The sequence below is a fragment of the Chiloscyllium punctatum genome, chromosome 44 (genome assembly GCF_047496795.1).
Source record: "Chiloscyllium punctatum isolate Juve2018m chromosome 44, sChiPun1.3, whole genome shotgun sequence".
Classification (NCBI taxonomy): domain Eukaryota; kingdom Metazoa; phylum Chordata; class Chondrichthyes; order Orectolobiformes; family Hemiscylliidae; genus Chiloscyllium; species Chiloscyllium punctatum.
Window position 1 is genome coordinate 1,934,801 of NC_092782.1, and position 21,776 is coordinate 1,956,576.

Below are 21,776 nucleotides of genomic sequence, written 5' to 3' on the forward strand. Positions count from 1 at the left end.
TGAAAGAAATTTCAGCTGGCTCCACACCAGGTCAGTAATAGGTTTGTTCAGTGCACAGCATCAAGATTCAAAAACTATTTTGTTGCCATAAAATCCAGGCAAAGCTAACGTGATACATAATTCCTCGTACGTGATGCATCCAATCTTAATAACATGAGTGAGTTGAGAAAATAATAACTTGTATAAAGCTCAATCAGCGTCATGAGGTCTCATGTACATGAGGACAAATGTTATGGTTGCCTGCACAATTATCGGAACTTGTCAAAGGATTTCTCTCTTGAAAGGTTGTGTTCTTTGTTTTCACGATGTTTCTACTTCGGACCAGTTGCCTGAAGTTATTTCCTGAAAACATGAAAAGTTTTCCACATGTTCTCTTTGCCATTCTTTTGCAAACATTTTCAATTTTTAATTTCACTGCACCAGTTGAAATTTAACCTTGATTACTCATTCTGTAGGTGTAATAAAATTCACTGTGTCGGTTTTGCCCAAGCTGATGCATTTGAAATTGGAAATCAATCACATTGATTCATGTTTTTCCTTCTTCAAAAGTGACAACTTCACCAAAAGAAATGACTACCCCGACAGTTACTACTGAAAGCACCACAACAGGTGAGTGAGATTCTGTATGAATACACACCAGTGCACATTCTCCCAGTTCAGGTTTCCCCCTCAGTTGGGTCTTCTGCATGGTTCTGTTGGATCAGTATGGTTTTTCAGTTCATGACCTCTGAACTGAATACTCTTTAAATAGCATCTGTATCCCAACAAAATAAACAAAAATATCACTAAATCGTGGTGGGGGACAAAGCTCGTAATGATTGGGGAATTGGAGTATACAAATACGAAGTGCAAAACATACAATATGAAAGGCACAGAGGGCAAAAGCATTTTCCTGCATTCAGGAATACATATCCAGCCAGCATGTGACAGCACCAATAAAAACAGCTGCAATTCTGAAGTTTCTTTTGGAACATTAATCTGAGCAATTGCTTTCAGTCACAGTGGGTAACCATTTTGGACATGGTTGTGATCATGAAGTTGTAATTGTCTTCAATGTGAAAAGGATGAATTTTGAACAGGAGTAAAACATCCAAACGAGAGATCGGAAAATTTATAAAGCTACAATCAAAGAAAGCAACTTTCACTCCAGATACTCTAGTTTGATTTGGAGAGATTTGTTGTAAAATTCTGAAAATGCTGGGAAATAACATGCATTGTTTCATTCTTATTCAGAAGTGACATTTTCACCAAAAGGAACAGCCACCACAACAGTTATTGCTGAAACCACCACAAAGGGTGAGTGAGATCCTCTATGAATAAACCTCAGTGAGTCTGTTCACTTTCCACCAATTCAGAGTTCTACCAACGATCATCTGTTTAGCCATTCTTGAAGACACTGTCTATTGGTTGAATGTTTTAAAACATTGATCACATTACAATGCAGTGTTCCATTTGAGAAACACACAGTAAAACAGTCTAATGACAAACCACTGCAGTAATAGGTAGATTTTGAAGTGGCCGTGCAATTTGTTTGATGTTTGCTCTTGTTCTCCCAAAGGACTCACAGCAACACCAAAACCAAGTACAACCACATCCACAACCCAATCCACATCAGGTCAGTGATGGCTTCTTTTGATAACCAATTGAAGAATCATGAACATTAATCATTGTTTCCCAGTTCCCAGAGCTCAGTGGGACATGATACTACTGTCCGCAGATAGTTTTCCCAGACCTCGCAGAGAGTTGAATTATGCTCGAACAGAGTGTAAGCAAGAGGAGAATTGTTATGTTTCATTTTTGTAAATGTCTCTGCTTATTTGAGACAGTGCTCAATTCCCAAAATATGCTGATCAGTTTTGAAACAGTTTTGAAACATTTAAAACAAATGAACAATGTACATTTCAAGATGCTAATTGTCAGAATCTTAAAGATGCAATGTATGTTCTTGTGCAAGAATGATTCTGTTGCCTTTTTGGGTTGATTTTACATTTCCTGTTGTTGTGTTTGTCATGAAATGTTTTCTGCTTCTTTACTAATGTAATTAAACCCTTACTTGGTTATTCACTTGAAGATTCTCTTTCAAAAATGGAACATTGATTTTAATTGCTTTGGTAAAATGTACTTCACCTTACCTAAATCTCCAGATCCATTAAAACAAACTCTTATTGAATTTCTCAGTGCTGCAGCATTTGAAATCAGAAATCTGTCATTTTGATTATTTCCCTTCCCTTCTTCAGAGGTGACTGCGACACCAAAGGAAACAACAGGCACAACAGTTATTGCTGCAACCACTCCAACAGGTAACTATTGTCTTCTTCCAGTGTACACCAGCAATTCTCTTCACACAACAATGTCACCTTCTCTAGAAATACCAGAGAAATAAACCGACTTGAAACTTTCTGACAATAAGACAATTTATATGTTATGAGGCATTAACTGGATTTTTTTTAACTTCAGAAAAATTCACTACAGCAGTGAAGCCAACACCAACAGGATCCACAACCAGTATCAAACCGGGTGAGTGAAATGATAGAAATTTACAAAAATGAAAAAATCTTTAGGTTGTATTGTAGCGAATTTCACGATTCCTCCAATTTTTCATTAGAGCTCACGACAACAGTGAAGGAAACTACAGCTGGCTCCACACCAGGTCAGTAATGGCTTTGTTCAGTGTACAGCATCAAGATCAAAAACAATTTTGTTGCCATAAAATCCAGGTACAGCTCAGGTGATACATAATTCCTCATATATAATGCATCCAATCTTAATAACATGAGTGAGTTGAGAGAGAAATTACTTGTATAATGCTCAATCAGAGTCATGAGGTCTCATGTACATGAGGACAACTGTGGTGTCCATGTTTATGAACCCCTCCATCGTTTCCGTATGTTGTTAAAAGATTTCTCTCTTGACAATGTGTTCTTTGTTTTCATGACATTTCTGCTTTGGATCAGTTGCCTGAAGTTATGTCCTGGAAATATGAAAAGTTTTCTACATGTTCTCTTTGTCATTCTTTTGCAAACTTTTTCAAGTTTTTAATTTTACTGCACCAGTTGAAATGCATCCTTGATTACTCCTTCTGTAGGTGTAATAAAATTCACTGTGTTGGTCTTGCCCAAGCTGAGGGATTTGAAATTGGAAATCAATCACATTGATTCATGTTTTTCCTTCTTCAAAAGTGAGAACTTCACCAAAAGAAATGACTACCCCGACAGTTACTACTGAAAGCACCACAACAGGTGAGTGAGATTCTGTATGAATACACACCAGTGCACATTCTCCCAGTTCAGGTTTCCCCCTCAGTTGGGTCTTCTGCATGGTTCTGTTGGATCAGTATGGTTTCTCAGTTCATAACCTCTGAACTGAATACTCTTTAAACAACATCCATATCCTGACAAAATAAACAGAAATAAAACTAGATCGTGCTAGGGAAAAAGCTTGTAATAATTGGGGCATTGGAGTATACAAATATAGAGTGGAATACATACAATATGAAAGGCACAGAGGGCAACAGCATTTCTCTTGCATTCAGGAATACATATCCAGCCAGCATGTGACAGCACCAATACAAACAGATGCAATTCTGAATTTTCTTTTGGAACATTAATCTGAGCAGTTGCTTTCAGTCACAGTAGGTAACCATTTTGGACATGGTTGTGATCGTAAAGTTGTAATTGTCTTCAATGTGAAAAGGATCAATTTTGAACAGGAGCAAAACATCCAAACGAGAGATCGGAAAATTTATAAAGCTACAATCAAAGAAAGCAACTTTCACTCCTGATACTCTAGTTTGATTTAGAAAGATTTGTTGTAAAATTCTGAAAATACTGGGAAGTAACATGCATTGTTTCATTCTTATTCAGAAGTGACATTTTCACCAAAAGGAACAACCACCACAACAGTTATTGCTGAAACCACCACAAAGGGTGAGTGAGATCCTCTATGAATAAACCTCAGTGAGACTGTTCACTTTCCACCAATTCAGAGTTCCACCAACGATCATCTGTTTAGCCATTCTTGAAGACACTGTCGATTGGTTGAATGTTTTAAAACATTGATCACATTACAATGCAGTGATCCATTTGAGAAACAAACAGTAAAACAGTCTAATGACAAACCACTGCAGTCATAGGTAGATTTTGAAGTGGCCGTGCAATGTGTTTGATGTTTGCTCTTGTTCTCCCAAAGGACTCACAGCAACACCAAAACCAAGTACAACCACATCCACAACCCAATCCACATCAGGTCAGTGATGGCTTCTTTTGATAACCAATTGAAGAATCATGAACATTAATCATTGTTTCCCAGTTCCCAGAGCTCAGTGGGACATGATACTACTGTCCGCAGATAGTTTTCCCAGACCTCGCAGAGAGTTGAATTATGCTCGAACAGAGTGTAAGCAAGAGGAGAATTGTTATGTTTCATTTTTTTAAGTGTCTCTGCTTATTTGAGACAGTGCTCAATTCCCAAAATATGCTGATCAGCTTTGAAACAGTTTTGAAACATTTAAAACAAATGAACAATGTACATTTCAAGATGCTAATTGTCAGAATCTTAAAGATGCAATGTATGTTCTTGTGAAAGAATGATTCTGTTGCCTTTTTGGGTTGATTTTACATTTCCTGTCGTTGTGTTTGTCCTGAAATGTTTTCTTCTTCTTTACTAATGTAATTAAACCCTTACTTGGTTATTCACTTGAAGATTCTCTTTCAAAAATGGAACATTGATTTTAATTGCTTTGGTAAAATGTACTTCACCTTACCTAAATCTCCAGATCCATTAAAACAAACTCTTATTGAATTTCTCAGTGCTGCAGCATTTGAAATCAGAAATCTGTCATTTTGATTATTTCCCTTCCCTTCTTCAGAGGTGACTGCGACACCAAAGGAAACAACAGGCACAACAGTTATTGCTGCAACCACTCCAACAGGTAACTATTGTCTTCTTCCAGTGTACACCAGCAATTCTCTTCACACAACAATGTCACCTTCTCTAGAAATACCAGAGAAATAAACCGACTTGAAACTTTCTGACAATAAGACAATTTATATGTTATGAGGCATTAACTGGATTTTTTTAACTTCAGAAAAATTCACTACAGCAGTGAAGCCAACACCAACAGGATCCACAACCAGTATCAAACCGGGTGAGTGAAATGATATAAATTTACAAAAATGAAAAAATCTTTAGGTTGTATTGTAGCGAATTTGACAATTCCTCCAATTTTTCATTAGAGCTCACGACAACAGTGAAAGAAATTACAGCTGTCTCCACACCAGGTCAGTAATGGCTTTGATCTGTGTACAGCATCAAGATCAAAACCTATTTTGTTGCCGTAAAATCCAGGCAAAGCTAAGGTGATACTTAATTCCTCATATATAATGCATCCAATCTTAATAACGTGAGTGAGTTGAGAAAATAATAACTTGTATTAAGCTCAATCAGCGTCATAAGGTCTCATGTACATGAGGACAAATGTGGTGACCATGGTTGTAGACGCCAGCACAATTATCGGAACTTGTCAAAGGATTTCTCTATTGAAAGGTTGTGTTCTTTGTTTTCACAATGTTTCTACTTTGGACCAGTTGCCTGAAGTTATTTCCTGAAAACATGAAAAGTTTTCCACATGTTCACTTTGACATTCTTTTGCAAACATTTTCAAGTTTTTAATTTAACTGCACCAGTTGAGATGCATCCTTGATTACTCATTCTGTAGGTGTAATAAAATTCACTGTGTTGGTCTTGCCCAAGCTGAGGGATTTGAAATTGGAAATCAATCACATTGATTCATGTTTTTCCTTCTTCAAAAGTGACAACTTCACCAAAAGAAATGACTACCCCGACAGTTACTACTGAAAGCACCACAACAGGTGAGTGAGATTCTGTATGAATACACACCAGTGCACATTCTCCCAGTTCAGGTTTTCCCCTCAGTTGGGTCTTCTGCATGGTTCTGTTGGATCAGTATGGTTTTTCAGTTCATGACCTCTGAACTGAATACTCTTTAAATAGCATCTGTATCCCAACAAATTAAACAAAAATATCACTAAATCGTGGTGGGGAAAAAGCTCGTAATAATTGGGGCATTGGAGTATACAAATATAGAGTGGAATACATACAATATGAAAGGCACAGAGGGCAACAGCATTTCTCCTGCATTCAGGATCCATATCCAGCCAGCATGTGACAGCACCAATAAAAACAGCTATAATTCTGAATTTTCTTTTGAGCAGTTCTTTTCAATCACAATGGGGAACCATTTTGGACATGATTGTGATCATGAAGTTGTAATTGTCTTCAATGTGAAAAGTATCAACTTTGAACTTGCATCAAACTTCGAAATGAGAGATCGGAAAATTTTTCAAGCTACAATCAAAGAAAGCAACTTTCACTCCTGATACTCTAGTTTGATTTAGAGAGATTTGTTGTAAAATTCTGAAAATTTTGGGAAATAACATGCATTGTTTCATTCTTATTCAGAAGTGACATTTTCACCAAAAGGAACAACCACCACAACAGTTATTGCTGAAACCACCACAAAGGGTGAGTGAGATCCTCTATGAATAAACCTCAGTGAGTCTGTTCACTTTCCACCAATTCAGAGTTCCACCAACGATCATCTGTTTAGCCATTCTTGAAGACACTGTCTATTGGTTGGATGTTTTAAAACATTGATCACATTACAATGCAGTGTTCCATTTGAGAAACACACAGTAAAACAGTCTAATGACAAACCACTGCAGTAATAGGTAGATTTTGAAGTGGCCGTGCAATGTGTTTGATGTTTGCTCTTGTTCTCCCAAAGGACTCACAGCAACACCAAAACCAAGTACAACCACATCCACAACCCAATCCACATCAGGTCAGTGATGGCTTCTTTTGATAACCAATTGTAGAATCATGAACATTAATCATTGTTTCCCAGTCCCAGAGCTCAGTAGGACATGATACTACTGTCCGTAGATAGTTTTCCCAGATCTCGCAGAGAGTTGAATTATGCACAAACAGAGTGCAAGCAAGAGGAGAATTGTTATGTTTCATTTTTGGAAATGGCTCTGCTTATTTGAGGCAGTGCTCCCTTCCCAAAATTTGTTGTTTAGTTTTGAAACAATGTCCACACGTTTAAAACAAATGAACAATGTACATTTCAAGATGCTAATTGTCAGAATCTTAAAGATGCAATGCATGTTCTTGTGAAAGAATGATTCTGTTGCCTTTTTGGGTTGATTTTACATTTCCTGTTGTTGTGTTTGTCATGAAATGTTTTCTTCTTCTTTACTAATGTAATTAAACCCTTACTTGGTTAATCACTTCAATATTCTCTTTCAAAAATGGAACATTGATTTTAAATGCTTTGGTAAAATATACTTCACCTTACCTAAATCTCCAGATCCATTAAAACAAACTCTTATTGAATTTCTCAGTGCTGCAGCATTTGAAATCAGAAATCTGTCATTTTGATTATTTCCCTTCTCTTCTTCAGAGGTGACTGCGACACCAAAGGAAACAACAGGCACAACAATTATTGCTGCAACCACTACAACAGGTAACTATTGTCTTCTTCCAGTATCTACCAGCAATTCTCTTCACACAACAATATCACCTTCTCTAGAAATACCAGAGAAATGATCCGACTTGAAACTGTTTGACAACAATATGAGGCATTAATTGGATTTTTTTTTAACTTCAGAAAAACTCACTACAACAGTGAAGCCAACACCAACAGGATCCACAACCAGTATCAAACCGGGTGAGTGAAGCAATAGAAATTCACAAAAATGAATAAGTCTTTAGGTTGTATTGTAGCGAATTTCACGATTCCTCCAATTTTTCATTAGAGCTGACGACCAAAGTGAAAGAAATTTCAGCTGGCTCCACACCAGGTCAGTAATAGGTTTGTTCAGTGTACAGCATCAAGATTCAAAAACTATTTTGTTGCCATAAAATCCAGGCAAAGCTAACGTGATACATAATTCCTCGTACGCGATGCATCCAATCTTAATAACATGAGTGAGTTGAGAAAATAATAACTTGTATAAAGCTCAATCAGCGTCATGAGGTCTCATGTACATGAGGACAAATGTTATGGTTGCCTGCACAATTATCGGAACTTGTCAAAGGATTTCTCTCTTGAAAGGTTGTGTTCTTTGTTTTCACGATGTTTCTACTTCGGACCAGTTGCCTGAAGTTATTTCCTGAAAACATGAAACGTTTTCCACATGTTCTCTTTGCCATTCTTTTGCAAACATTTTCAATTTTTAATTTCACTGCACCAGTTGAAATTTAACCTTGATTACTCATTCTGTAGGTGTAATAAAATTCACTGTGTTGGTTTTGCCCAAGCTGAGGCATTTGAAATTGGAAATCAATCACATTGATTCATGTTTTTCCTTCTTCAAAAGTGACAACTTCACCAAAAGAAATGACTACCCCGACAGTTACTACTGAAAGCACCACAACAGGTGAGTGAGATTCTGTATGAATACACACCAGTGCACATTCTCCCTGTTCAGGTTTTCCCCTCAGTTGGGTCTTCTGCATGGTTCTGTTGGATCAGTATGGTTTTTCAGTTCATGACCTCTGAACTGAATACTCTTTAAATAGCATCCGTATCCCAACAAAATAAACAGAAATATCACTAAATCGTGGTGGGGGACAAAGCTCGTAATGATTAGGGAATTGGAGTATACAAATACAAAGTGCAAAACATACAATATGAAAGGCACAGAGGGCAACAGCATTTTCCTGCATTTAGGAATACATATCCAGGTAGCATGTGACAGCACCAATAAAAACAGCTGCAATTCTGAAGTTTCTTTTCGAACATTAATCTGAGCAGTTGCTTTCAGTCACAGCGAGTAACCATTTTGGACATGGTTGTGATCATGAAGTTGTATTTGTCTTCAATGTGAAAAGGATGAACTTTGAACAGGAGTAAAACATCCAAACGAGAGATCGGAAAATTTATAAAGCTACAATTAAAGAAAGCAACTTTCACTCCAAAAACTCTAATTCGATTTAGAGAGATTTGTTGTAAAATTCTGAAATTGCTGGGAAATACCATGCATTGTTTCATTCTTATTCAGAAGTGACATTTTCACCAAAAGGAACAACCACCACAACAGTTATTGCTGAAACCACCACAAAGGGTGAGTGAGATCCTCTATGAATAAACCTCAGTGAGTCTGTTCACTTTCCACCAATTCAGATTTCCACCAACGATCATCTGTTTAGCCATTCTTGAAGACACTGTGTATTGGTTGAATGTTTTAAAACATTGATCACATTACAATGCAGTGTATCATTTGAGAAACACACAGTAAAACAGTCTAATGACAAACCACTGCAGTAATAGGTAGATTTTGAAGTGGTCGTACAATGTGTTTGATGTTTGCTCTTGGTCTCCCAAAGGACTCACAGCAACACCAAAACCAAGTACAACCACATCCACAACCCAATCCACATCAGGTCAGTGATGGCTTCTTTTGATAACCAATTGAAGAATCATGAACATTAATCATTGTTTCCCAGTTCCCAGAGCTCAGTGGGACATGATACTACTGTCCGCAGATAGTTTTCCCAGACCTCGCAGAGAGTTGAATTATGCTCGAACAGAGTGTAAGCAAGAGGAGAATTGTTTTGTTTCATTTTTGTAAATGTCTCTGCTTATTTGAGGCAATGCTCCCTTCCCAAAATTTGTTGATTAGTTTTGAAACAATGTCCACACATTTAAAACAAATGAACAATGTACATTTCAAGATGCTAATTATCAGAATCTTAAAGATGCAATGTATGTTCTTGTGAAAGAATGATTCTGTTGCCTTTTTGGGTTGATTTTACATTTCCTGTTGTTGTGTTTGTCATGAAATGTTTTCTTCTTCTTTACTAATGTAATTAAACCCTTACTTTGCTATTCACTTCAATATTCACTTTCAAAAATGGAACATATTAATTGCTTTGGTAAAATGTACTTCACCTTACCTAAATCTCCAGATCCATTTAAAGAAACTGTTATTGAAATTCTCACTGCTGCAGCATTTGAAATCAGAAATCCGTCGTTTTGATTATTACCCTTCTCTTCTTCAGAGGTGACTGCGACACCAAAGCAAACAACAGGCACAACAGTTATTGCTGCAACCACTACAACAGGTAACTATTGTCTTCTTCCAGTATAATCCAGCAATTCTCTTCACACAACAATATCACCTTCTCTAGAAATACCAGAGAAATGATCCGACTTGAAACTCTTTGACAATAAGATTATGTTATGAGGCATTAATTGGATTTTTTTTTAACTTCAGAAAAACTCACTACAACAGTGAAGCCAACACCAACAGGATCCACAACCAGTATCAAACCAGGTGAGTGAAACAATAGAAATTCACAAAAATGAATAAGTCTTTAGGTTGTATTGTAGCACATTTCATGATTCCTCCAATTTTTCATTAGAGCTCACGACAACAGTGAAAGAAATTACAGCTGGCTCCACACCAGGTCAGTAATGGCTTTGATCTGTGTACAGCATCAAGATCAAAACCTATTTTGTTGCCATAAAATCCAGGTAAAGCTCAGGTGATACTTAATAGCTCATATATAATGCTTCCAATCTTAATAACGTGAGTGAGTTGAGAAAATAATAACTTGTATTAAGCTCAATCAGCGTCATGAGGTCTCATGTACATGAGGAAAAATGTGGTGACCATGGTTATGGACGCCTGCACAATTATCGGATCTTTTTTTAGATTAGATTAGATTACTTACAGTGTGGAAACAGGCCCTTCGGCCCAACAAGTCCACACCGCCCCGCCGAAGCGTAACCCACCCATACCCCTACATCTACATTTTTTACATTTACCACTTACCTAACACTACGGGTAATTTAACATGGCCAATTCACCTGGCCTTCACATCTTGGACTGTGGGAGGAAACCGGAGCACACGGAGGAAACCGACGCAGACACGGGGAGAACGTGCAAACTCTACACAGTCAGTCGCCTGAGGCGGGAATTGAACCCGGGTCTCAGGCGCTGTGAGGCAACAGTGCTAACCACTGTGCCACCGTGCCGCCCACCCACTGTGACACCGTGCCGCCCACTGTGCCACCGTGCCGCCCACAAAGGATTTCTCTCTTGAAAGGACGTGTTCTTTGTTTTCACAATGTTTCTACTTTGGACCAGTTGCCTGAAGCTATTTCCTGAAAACATGAAAAGTTTTCCACATGTTCACTTTGACATTGTTTTGCAAACTTTTTCAAGTTTTTAATTTTACTGCACCAGTTGAAATGCATCCTTGATTACTCCTTCTGTAGGTGTAATAAAATTCATTTTGTTGGTCTTGCCCAAGCTGAGGGATTTGAAATTGGAAATCAATCACATTGATTCATGTTTTTCCTTCTTCAAAAGTGACAACTTCACCAAAAGAAATGACTACCCCGACAGTTACTACTGAAAGCACCACAACAGGTGAGTGAGATTCTGTATGAATACACACCAGTGCACATTCTCCCAGTTCAGGTTTCCCCCTCAGTTGGGTCTTCTGCATGGTTCTGTTGGATCAGTATGGTTTTTCAGTTCATGACCTCTGAACTGAATACTCTTTAAATAGCATCTGTATCCCAACAAAATAAACAAAAATATCACTAAATCGTGGTGGGGGACAAAGCTCGTAATGATTAGGGAATTGGAGTATACAAATACGAAGTGCAAAACATACAATATGAAAGGCACAGAGGGCAAAAGCATTTTCCTGCATTCAGGAATACATATCCAGCCAGCATGTGACAGCACCAATAAAAACAGCTGCAATTCTGAAGTTTCTTTTGGAACATTAATCTGAGCAGTTGCTTTCAGTCACAGTGGGTAACCATTTTGGACATGGTTGTGATCATGAAGTTGTAATTGTCTTCAATGTGAAAAGGATGAATTTTGAACAGGAGTAAAACATCCAAACGAGAGATCGGAAAATTTATAAAGCTACAATCAAAGAAAGCAACTTTCACTCCAGATACTCTAGTTTGATTTGGAGAGATTTGTTGTAAAATTCTGAAAATGCTGGGAAATAACATGCATTGTTTCATTCCTATTCAGAAGTGACATTTTCACCAAAAGGAACAACCACCACAACAGTTATTGCTGAAACCACCACAAAGGGTGAGTGAGATCCTCTATGAATAAACCTCAGTGAGTCTGTTCACTTTCCACCAATTCAGAGTTCTACCAACGATCATCTGTTTAGCCATTCTTGAAGACACTGTCTATTGGTTGAGTGTTTTAAAACATTGATCACATTACAATGCAGTGTTCCATTTGAGAAACACACAGTAAAACAGTCTAATGACAAACCACTGCAGTAATAGGTAGATTTTGAAGTGGCCGTGCAATTTGTTTGATGTTTGCTCTTGTTCTCCCAAAGGACTCACAGCAACACCAAAACCAAGTACAACCACATCCACAACCCAATCCACATCAGGTCAGTGATGGCTTCTTTTGATAACCAATTGAAGAATCATGAACATTAATCATTGTTTCCCAGTTCCCAGAGCTCAGTGGGACATGATACTACTGTCCGCAGATAGTTTTCCCAGACCTCGCAGAGAGTTGAATTATGCTCGAACAGAGTGTAAGCAAGAGGAGAATTGTTATGTTTCATTTTTGTAAATGTCTCTGCTTATTTGAGACAGTGCTCAATTCCCAAAATATGCTGATCAGTTTTGAAACAGTTTTGAAACATTTAAAACAAATGAACAATGTACATTTCAAGATGCTAATTGTCAGAATCTTAAAGATGCAATGTATGTTCTTGTGAAAGAATGATTCTGTTGCCTTTTTGGGTTGATTTTACATTTCCTGTTGTTGTGTTTGTCATGAAATGTTTTCTTCTTCTTTACTAATGTAATTAAACCCTTACTTGGTTATTCACTTGAAGATTCTCTTTCAAAAATGGAACATTGATTTTAATTGCTTTGGTAAAATGTACTTCACCTTACCTAAATCTCCAGATCCATTAAAACAAACTCTTATTGAATTTCTCAGTGCTGCAGCATTTGAAATCAGAAATCTGTCATTTTGATTATTTCCCTTCTCTTCTTCAGAGGTGACTGCGACACCAAAGGAAACAACAGGCACAACAGTTATTGCTGCAACCACTCCAACAGGTAACTATTGTCTTCTTCCAGTGTACACCAGCAATTCTCTTCACACAACAATGTCACCTTCTCTAGAAATATCAGAGAAATAAACCGACTTGAAACTTTCTGACAATAAGACAATTTATATGTTACGAGGCATTAACTGGATTTTTTTTAACTTCAGAAAAATTCACTACAGCAGTGAAGCCAACACCAACAGGATCCACAACCAGTATCAAACCGGGTGAGTGAAATGATAGAAATTTACAAAAATGAAAAAATCTTTAGGTTGTATTGTAGCGAATTTCACGATTCCTCCAATTTTTCATTAGAGCTCACGACAACAGTGAAGGAAACTACAGCTGGCTCCACACCAGGTCAGTAATGGCTTTGTTCAGTGTACAGCATCAAGATCAAAAACAATTTTGTTGCCATAAAATCCAGGTAAAGCTCAGGTGATACTTAATTCCTCATATATAATGCATCCAATCTTATTAACATGAGTGAGTTGAGAGAGAAATTACTTGTATAATGCTTAATCAGAGTCATAAGGTCTCATGTACATGAGGACAACTGTGGTGTCCATGTTTATGAACCCCTCCATCATTTCTGTATGTTGTTAAAAGATTTCTCTCTTGACAATGTGTTCTTTGTTTTCATGACATGTCTGCTTTGGATCAGTTGCCTGAAGTTATGTCCTGGAAATATGAAAAGTTTTCTACATGTTCTCTTTGTCATTCTTTTGCAAACATTTTCAAGTTTTTAATTTTACTGCACCAGTTGAAATGCATCCTTGATTACTCCTTCTGTAGGTGTAATAAAATTCATTTTGTTGGTCTTGCCCAAGCTGAGGGATTTGAAATTGGAAATCAATCACTTTGATTCATGTTTTTCCTTCTTCAAAAGTGACAACTTCACCAAAAGAAATGACTACCCCGACAGTTACTACTGAAAGCACCACAACAGGTGAGTGAGATTCTGTATGAATACACACCAGTGCACATTCTCCCAGTTCAGGTTTTCCCCTCAGTTGGGTCTTCTACATGGTTCTGTTGGATCAGTATGGTTTTTCAGTTCATGACCTCTGAACTGAATACTCTTTAAATAGCATCTGTATCCCAACAAAATAAACAAAAATATCACTAAATCGTGGTGGGGAAAAAGCTCGTAATAATTGGGGCATTGGAGTATACAAATATAGAGTGGAATACATACAAGATGAAAGGCACAGAGGGCAACAGCATTTCTCCTGCATTCAGGAATCCATTTCCAGCCAGCATGTGACAGCACCAATAAAAACAGCTATAATTCTGAATTTTCTTTTGAGCAGTTCTTTTCAATCACAATGGGGAACCATTTTGGACATGATTGTGATCATGAAGTTGTAATTGTCTTCAATGTGAAAAGTATCAACTTTGAACTTGCATCAAACTTCGAAATGAGAGATCGGAAAATTTTTCAAGCTACAATCAAAGAAAGCAACTTTCACTCCTGATACTCTAGTTTGATTTAGAGAGATTTGTTGTAAAATTCTGAAAATTTTGGGAAATAACATGCATTGTTTCATTCTTATTCAGAAGTGACATTTTCACCAAAAGGAACAACCACCACAACAGTTATTGCTGAAACCACCACAAAGGGTGAGTGAGATCCTCTATGAATAAACCTCAGTGAGACTGTTCACTTTCCACCAATTCAGAGTTCCACCAACGATCATCTGTTTAGCCATTCTTGAAGACACTGTCTATTGGTTGGATGTTTTAAAACATTGATCACATTACAATGCAGTGTTCCATTTGAGAAAAACACAGTAAAACAGTCTAATGACAAACCACTGCAGTAATAGGTAGATTTTGAAGTGGCCGTGCAATGTGTTTGATGTTTACTCTTGTTCTCCCAAAGGACTCACAGCAACACCAAAACCAAGTACAACCACATCCACAACCCAATCCACATCAGGTCAGTGATGGCTTCTTTTGATAACCAATTGAAGAATCATGAACATTAATCATTGTTTCCCAGTCCCAGAGCTCAGTAGGACATGATACTACTGTCCGTAGATAGTTTTCCCAGATCTCGCAGAGAGTTGAATTATGCACAAAGAGTTGAATTATGCACAAACAGAGTGCAAGCAAGAGGAGAATTGTTATGTTTCATTTTTGGAAATGGCTCTGCTTATTTGAGGCAGTGCTCCCTTCCCAAAATTTGTTGTTTAGTTTTGAAACAATGTCCACACGTTTAAAACAAATGAACAATGTACATTTCAAGATGCTAATTGTCAGAATCTTAAAGATGCAATGCATGTTCTTGTGAAAGAATGATTCTGTTGCCTTTTTGGGTTGATTTTACATTTCCTGTTGTTGTGTTTGTCATGAAATGTTTTCTTCTTCTTTACTAATGTAATTAAACCCTTACTTGGTTAATCACTTCAATATTCTCTTTCAAAAATGGAACATTGATTTTAAATGCTTTGGTAAAATATACTTCACCTTACCTAAATCTCCAGATCCATTAAAACAAACTCTTATTGAATTTCTCAGTGCTGCAGCATTTGAAATCAGAAATCTGTCATTTTGATTATTTCCCTTCTCTTCTTCAGAGGTGACTGCGACACCAAAGGAAACAACAGGCACAACAATTATTGCTGCAACCACTACAACAGGTAACTATTGTCTTCTTCCAGTATCTACCAGCAATTCTCTTCACACAACAATATCACCTTCTCTAGAAATACCAGAGAAATGATCCGACTTGAAACTGTTTGACAACAATATGAGGCATTAATTGGATTTTTTTTTAACTTCAGAAAAACTCACTACAACAGTGAAGCCAACACCAACAGGATCCACAACCAGTATCAAACCGGGTGAGTGAAGCAATAGAAATTCACAAAAATGAATAAGTCTTTAGGTTGTATTGTAGCGAATTTCACGATTCCTCCAATTTTTCATTAGAGCTGACGACCAAAGTGAAAGAAATTTCAGCTGGCTCCACACCAGGTCAGTAATAGGTTTGTTCAGTGCACAGCATCAAGATTCAAAAACTATTTTGTTGCCATAAAATCCAGGCAAAGCTAACGTGATACATAATTCCTCGTACGTGATGCATCCAATCTTAATAACATGAGTGAGTTGAGAAAATAATAACTTGTATAAAGCTCAATCAGCGTCATGAGGTCTCATGTACATGAGGACAAATGTTATGGTTGCCTGCACAATTATCGGAACTTGTCAAAGGATTTCTCTCTTGAAAGGTTGTGTTCTTTGTTTTCACGATGTTTCTACTTCGGACCAGTTGCCTGAAGTTATTTCCTGAAAACATGAAAAGTTTTCCACATGTTCTCTTTGCCATTCTTTTGCAAACATTTTCAATTTTTAATTTCACTGCACCAGTTGAAATTTAACCTTGATTACTCATTCTGTAGGTGTAATAAAATTCACTGTGTTGGTCTTGCACAAGCTGAGGGATTTGAAATTGGAAATCAATCACATTGATTCATGTTTTTCCTTCTTCAAAAGTGACAACTTCACCAAAAGAAATGACTACCCCGACAGTTACTACTGAAAGCACCACAACAGGTGAGTGAGATTCTGTATGAATACACACCAGTGCACATTCTCCCAGTTCAGGTTTCCCCCTCAGTTGGGTCTTCTGCATGGTTCTGTTGGATCAGTATGGTTTTTCAGTTCATGACCTCTGAACTGAATACTCTTTAAATAGCATCTGTATCCCAACAAAATAAACAAAAATATCACTAAATCGTGGTGGGGGACAAAGCTCGTAATGATTGGGGAATTGGAGTATACAAATACGAAGTGCAAAACATACAATATGAAAGGCACAGAGGGCAAAAGCATTTTCCTGCATTCAGGAATACATATCCAGCCAGCATGTGACAGCACCAATAAAAACAGCTGCAATTCTGAAGTTTCTTTTGGAACATTAATCTGAGCAGTTGCTTTCAGTCACAGTGGGTAACCATTTTGGACATGGTTGTGATCATGAAGTTGTAATTGTCTTCAATGTGAAAAGGATGAATTTTGAACAGGAGTAAAACATCCAAACGAGAGATCGGAAAATTTATAAAGCTACAATCAAAGAAAGCAACTTTCACTCCAGATACTCTAGTTTGATTTGGAGAGATTTGTTGTAAAATTCTGAAAATGCTGGGAAATAACATGCATTGTTTCATTCTTATTCAGAAGTGACATTTTCACCAAAAGGAACAACCACCACAACAGTTATTGCTGAAACCACCACAAAGGGTGAGTGAGATCCTCTATGAATAAACCTCAGTGAGTCTGTTCACTTTCCACCAATTCAGAGTTCTACCAACAATCATCTGTTTAGCCATTCTTGAAGACACTGTCTCTTGGTTGAATGTTTTAAAACATTGATCACATTACAATGCAGTGTTCCATTTGAGAAACACACAGTAAAACAGTCTAATGACAAACCACTGCAGTAATAGGTAGATTTTGAAGTGGCCGTGCAATTTGTTTGATGTTTGCTCTTGTTCTCCCAAAGGACTCACAGCAACACCAAAACCAAGTACAACCACATCCACAACCCAATCCACATCAGGTCAGTGATGGCTTCTTTTGATAACCAATTGAAGAATCATGAACATTAATCATTGTTTCCCAGTTCCCAGAGCTCAGTGGGACATGATACTACTGTCCGCAGATAGTTTTCCCAGACCTCGCAGAGAGTTGAATTATGCTCGAACAGAGTGTAAGCAAGAGGAGAATTGTTATGTTTCATTTTTGTAAATGTCTCTGCTTATTTGAGACAGTGCTCAATTCCCAAAATATGCTGATCAGTTTTGAAACAGTTTTGAAACATTTAAAACAAATGAACAATGTACATTTCAAGATGCTAATTGTCAGAATCTTAAAGATGCAATGTATGTTCTTGTGCAAGAATGATTCTGTTGCCTTTTTGGGTTGATTTTACATTTCCTGTTGTTGTGTTTGTCATGAAATGTTTTCTGCTTCTTTACTAATGTAATTAAACCCTTACTTGGTTATTCACTTGAAGATTCTCTTTCAAAAATGGAACATTGATTTTAATTGCTTTGGTAAAATGTACTTCACCTTACCTAAATCTCCAGATCCATTAAAACAAACTCTTATTGAATTTCTCAGTGCTGCAGCATTTGAAATCAGAAATCTGTCATTTTGATTATTTCCCTTCCCTTCTTCAGAGGTGACTGCGACACCAAAGGAAACAACAGGCACAACAGTTATTGCTGCAACCACTCCAACAGGTAACTATTGTCTTCTTCCAGTGTACACCAGCAATTCTCTTCACACAACAATGTCACCTTCTCTAGAAATACCAGAGAAATAAACCGACTTGAAACTTTCTGACAATAAGACAATTTATATGTTATGAGGCATTAACTGGATTTTTTTTAACTTCAGAAAAATTCACTACAGCAGTGAAGCCAACACCAACAGGATCCACAACCAGTATCAAACCGGGTGAGTGAAATGATAGAAATTTACAAAAATGAAAAAATCTTTAGGTTGTATTGTAGCGAATTTCACGATTCCTCCAATTTTTCATTAGAGCTCACGACAACAGTGAAGGAAACTACAGCTGGCTCCACACCAGGTCAGTAATGGCTTTGTTCAGTGTACAGCATCAAGATCAAAAACAATTTTGTTGCCATAAAATCCAGGTACAGCTCAGGTGATACATAATTCCTCATATATAATGCATCCAATCTTAATAACATGAGTGAGTTGAGAGAGAAATTACTTGTATAATGCTCAATCAGAGTCATGAGGTCTCATGTACATGAGGACAACTGTGGTGTCCATGTTTATGAACCCCTCCATCGTTTCCGTATGTTGTTAAAAGATTTCTCTCTTGACAATGTGTTCTTTGTTTTCATGACATTTCTGCTTTGGATCAGTTGCCTGAAGTTATGTCCTGGAAATATGAAAAGTTTTCTTCATGTTCTCTTTGTCATTCTTTTGCAAACTTTTTCAAGTTTTTAATTTTACTGCACCAGTTGAAATGCATCCTTGATTACTCCTTCTGTAGGTGTAATAAAATTCACTGTGTTGGTCTTGCCCAAGCTGAGGGATTTGAAATTGGAAATCAATCACATTGATTCATGTTTTTCCTTCTTCAAAAGTGAGAACTTCACCAAAAGAAATGACTACCCCGACAGTTACTACTGAAAGCACCACAACAGGTGAGTGAGATTCTGTATGAATACACACCAGTGCACATTCTCCCAGTTCAGGTTTCCCCCTCAGTTGGGTCTTCTGCATGGTTCTGTTGGATCAGTATGGTTTCTCAGTTCATGACCTCTGAACTGAATACTCTTTAAACAACATCCATATCCTGACAAAATAAACAGAAATAAAACTAGATCGTGCTAGGGAAAAAGCTTGTAATAATTGGGGCATTGGAGAATACAAATATAGAGTGGAATACATACAATATGAAAGTCACAGAGGCCAACAGCATTTCTCTTGCATTCAGGAATACATATCCAGCCAGCATATGACAGCACCAATAAAAACAGCTGCAATTCTGAATTTTCTTTTGGAACATTAATCTGAGCAGTTGCTTTCAGTCACAGTAGGTAACCATTTTGGACATGGTTGTGATCGTAAAGTTGTAATTGTCTTCAATGTGAAAAGGATCAATTTTGAACAGGAGTAAAACATCCAAACGAGAGATCGGAAAATTTATAAAGCTACAATCAAAGAAAGCAACTTTCACTCCTGATACTCTAGTTTGATTTAGAAAGATTTGTTGTAAAATTCTGAAAATACTGGGAAGTAACATGCATTGTTTCATTCTTATTCAGAAGTGACATTTTCACCAAAAGGAACAACCACCACAACAGTTATTGCTGAAACCACCACAAAGGGTGAGTGAGATCCTCTATGAATAAACCTCAGTGAGACTGTTCACTTTCCACCAATTCAGAGTTCCACCAACGATCATCTGTTTAGCCATTCTTGAAGACACTGTCGATTGGTTGAATGTTTTAAAACATTGATCACATTACAATGCAGTGTTCCATTTGAGAAACACACAGTAAAACAGTCTAATGACAAACCACTGCAGTAATAGGTAGATTTTGAAGTGGCCGTGCAATTTGTTTGATGTTTGCTCTTGTTCTCCCAAAGGACTCACAGCAACACCAAAACCAAGTACAACCACATCCACAACCCAATCCACATCAGGTCAGTGATGGCTTCTTTTGATAACCAATTGAAGAATCATGAACATTAATCATTGTTTCCCAGTTCCCAGAGCTCAGTGGGACATGATACTACTGTCCGCAGATAGTTTTCCCAGACCTCGCAGAGAGTTGAATTATGCTCGAACAGAGTGTAAGCAAGAGGAGAATTGTTATGTTTCATTTTTGTAAATGTCTCTGCTTATTTGAGACAGTGCTCAATTCCCAAAATATGCTGATCAGTTTTGAAACAGTTTTGAAACATTTAAAACAAATGAACAATGTACATTTCAAGATGCTAATTGTCAGAATCTTAAAGATGCAATGTATGTTCTTGTGAAAGAATGATTCTGTTGCCTTTTTGGGTTGATTTTACATTTCCTGTTGTTGTGTTTGTCATGAAATGTTTTCTTCTTCTTTACTAATGTAATTAAACCCTTACTTGATTATTCACTTGAAGATTCCCTTTCAAAAATGGAACATTGATTTTAATTGCTTTGGTAAAATGTACTTCACCTTACCTAAATCTCCAGATCCATTAAAACAAACTCTTATTGAATTTCTCAGTGCTGCAGCATTTGAAATCAGAAATCTGTCATTTTGATTATTTCCCTTCTCTTCTTCAGAGGTGACTGCGACACCAAAGGAAACAACAGGCACAACAGTTATTGCTGCAACCACTCCAACAGGTAACTATTGTCTTCTTCCGGTATCCACCAGCAATTCTCTTCACACAACAATATCACCTTCTCTAGAAATACCAGAGAAATGATACGACTTGAAACTGTTTGACAACAATATGAGGCATTAATTGGATTTTTTTTTAACTTCAGAAAAACTCACTACAACAGTGAAGCCAACACCATCGGGATCCACAACCAGTATCAAACCGGGTGAGTGAAGCAATAGAAATTCACAAAAATGAATAAGTGTTTAGGTTGTATTGTAGCGAATTTCATGATTCCTCCAATTTTTCATTAGAGCTGACGACAAAAGTGAAAGAAATTTCAGCTGGCTCCACACCAGGTCAGTAATAGGTTTGTTCAGTGTACAGCATCAAGATCAAAAACTATTTTGTTCCCATAAAATCCAGGCAAATCGAACGTGTTACTTCATTCCTCATATGTAATGCATCCAATCTTAATAATGTGAGTGAGTTGAGAAAATAATAACTTGTATAAAGCTCAATCAGCGTCATGAGGTCTCATGCACATTAGGACAAATGTTATGGATGCCTGCACAATTATTGGAACTTGTCAAAGGATTTCTCTCTTGAAAGGTTGTGTTCTTTGTTTTCACAAGGTTTCTACTTCGGACCAGTTGCCTGAAGTTATTTCCTGAAAACATGAAAAGTTTTCCACATGTTCACTTTGCCATTCTTTTGCAAACATTTTCAAGTTTTTAATTTCACTGCACCAGTTGAAATTTAACCTTGATTAC

General features: G+C 37.2%; 2 long non-coding RNA genes across 2 annotated transcripts; both read left to right on the top strand.

Moving 5' to 3' along the window:
- Nucleotides 1–1,554: 1,554 nt before the first annotated feature.
- LOC140466657 (uncharacterized) lies at nucleotides 1,555–2,643 on the top strand. Its single transcript, XR_011955247.1, has 4 exons — nucleotides 1,555–1,615; nucleotides 2,238–2,300; nucleotides 2,458–2,517; nucleotides 2,606–2,643. It is a non-coding gene; the product is annotated as an uncharacterized lncRNA (long non-coding RNA).
- Nucleotides 2,644–6,477: 3,834 nt separating this feature from the next.
- LOC140466664 (uncharacterized) lies at nucleotides 6,478–7,515 on the top strand. The gene is made up of 3 exons (XR_011955254.1): nucleotides 6,478–6,543; nucleotides 6,806–6,862; nucleotides 7,484–7,515. It is a non-coding gene; the product is annotated as an uncharacterized lncRNA (long non-coding RNA).
- The last annotated feature ends 14,261 nt before the right edge of the window (nucleotides 7,516–21,776 follow it).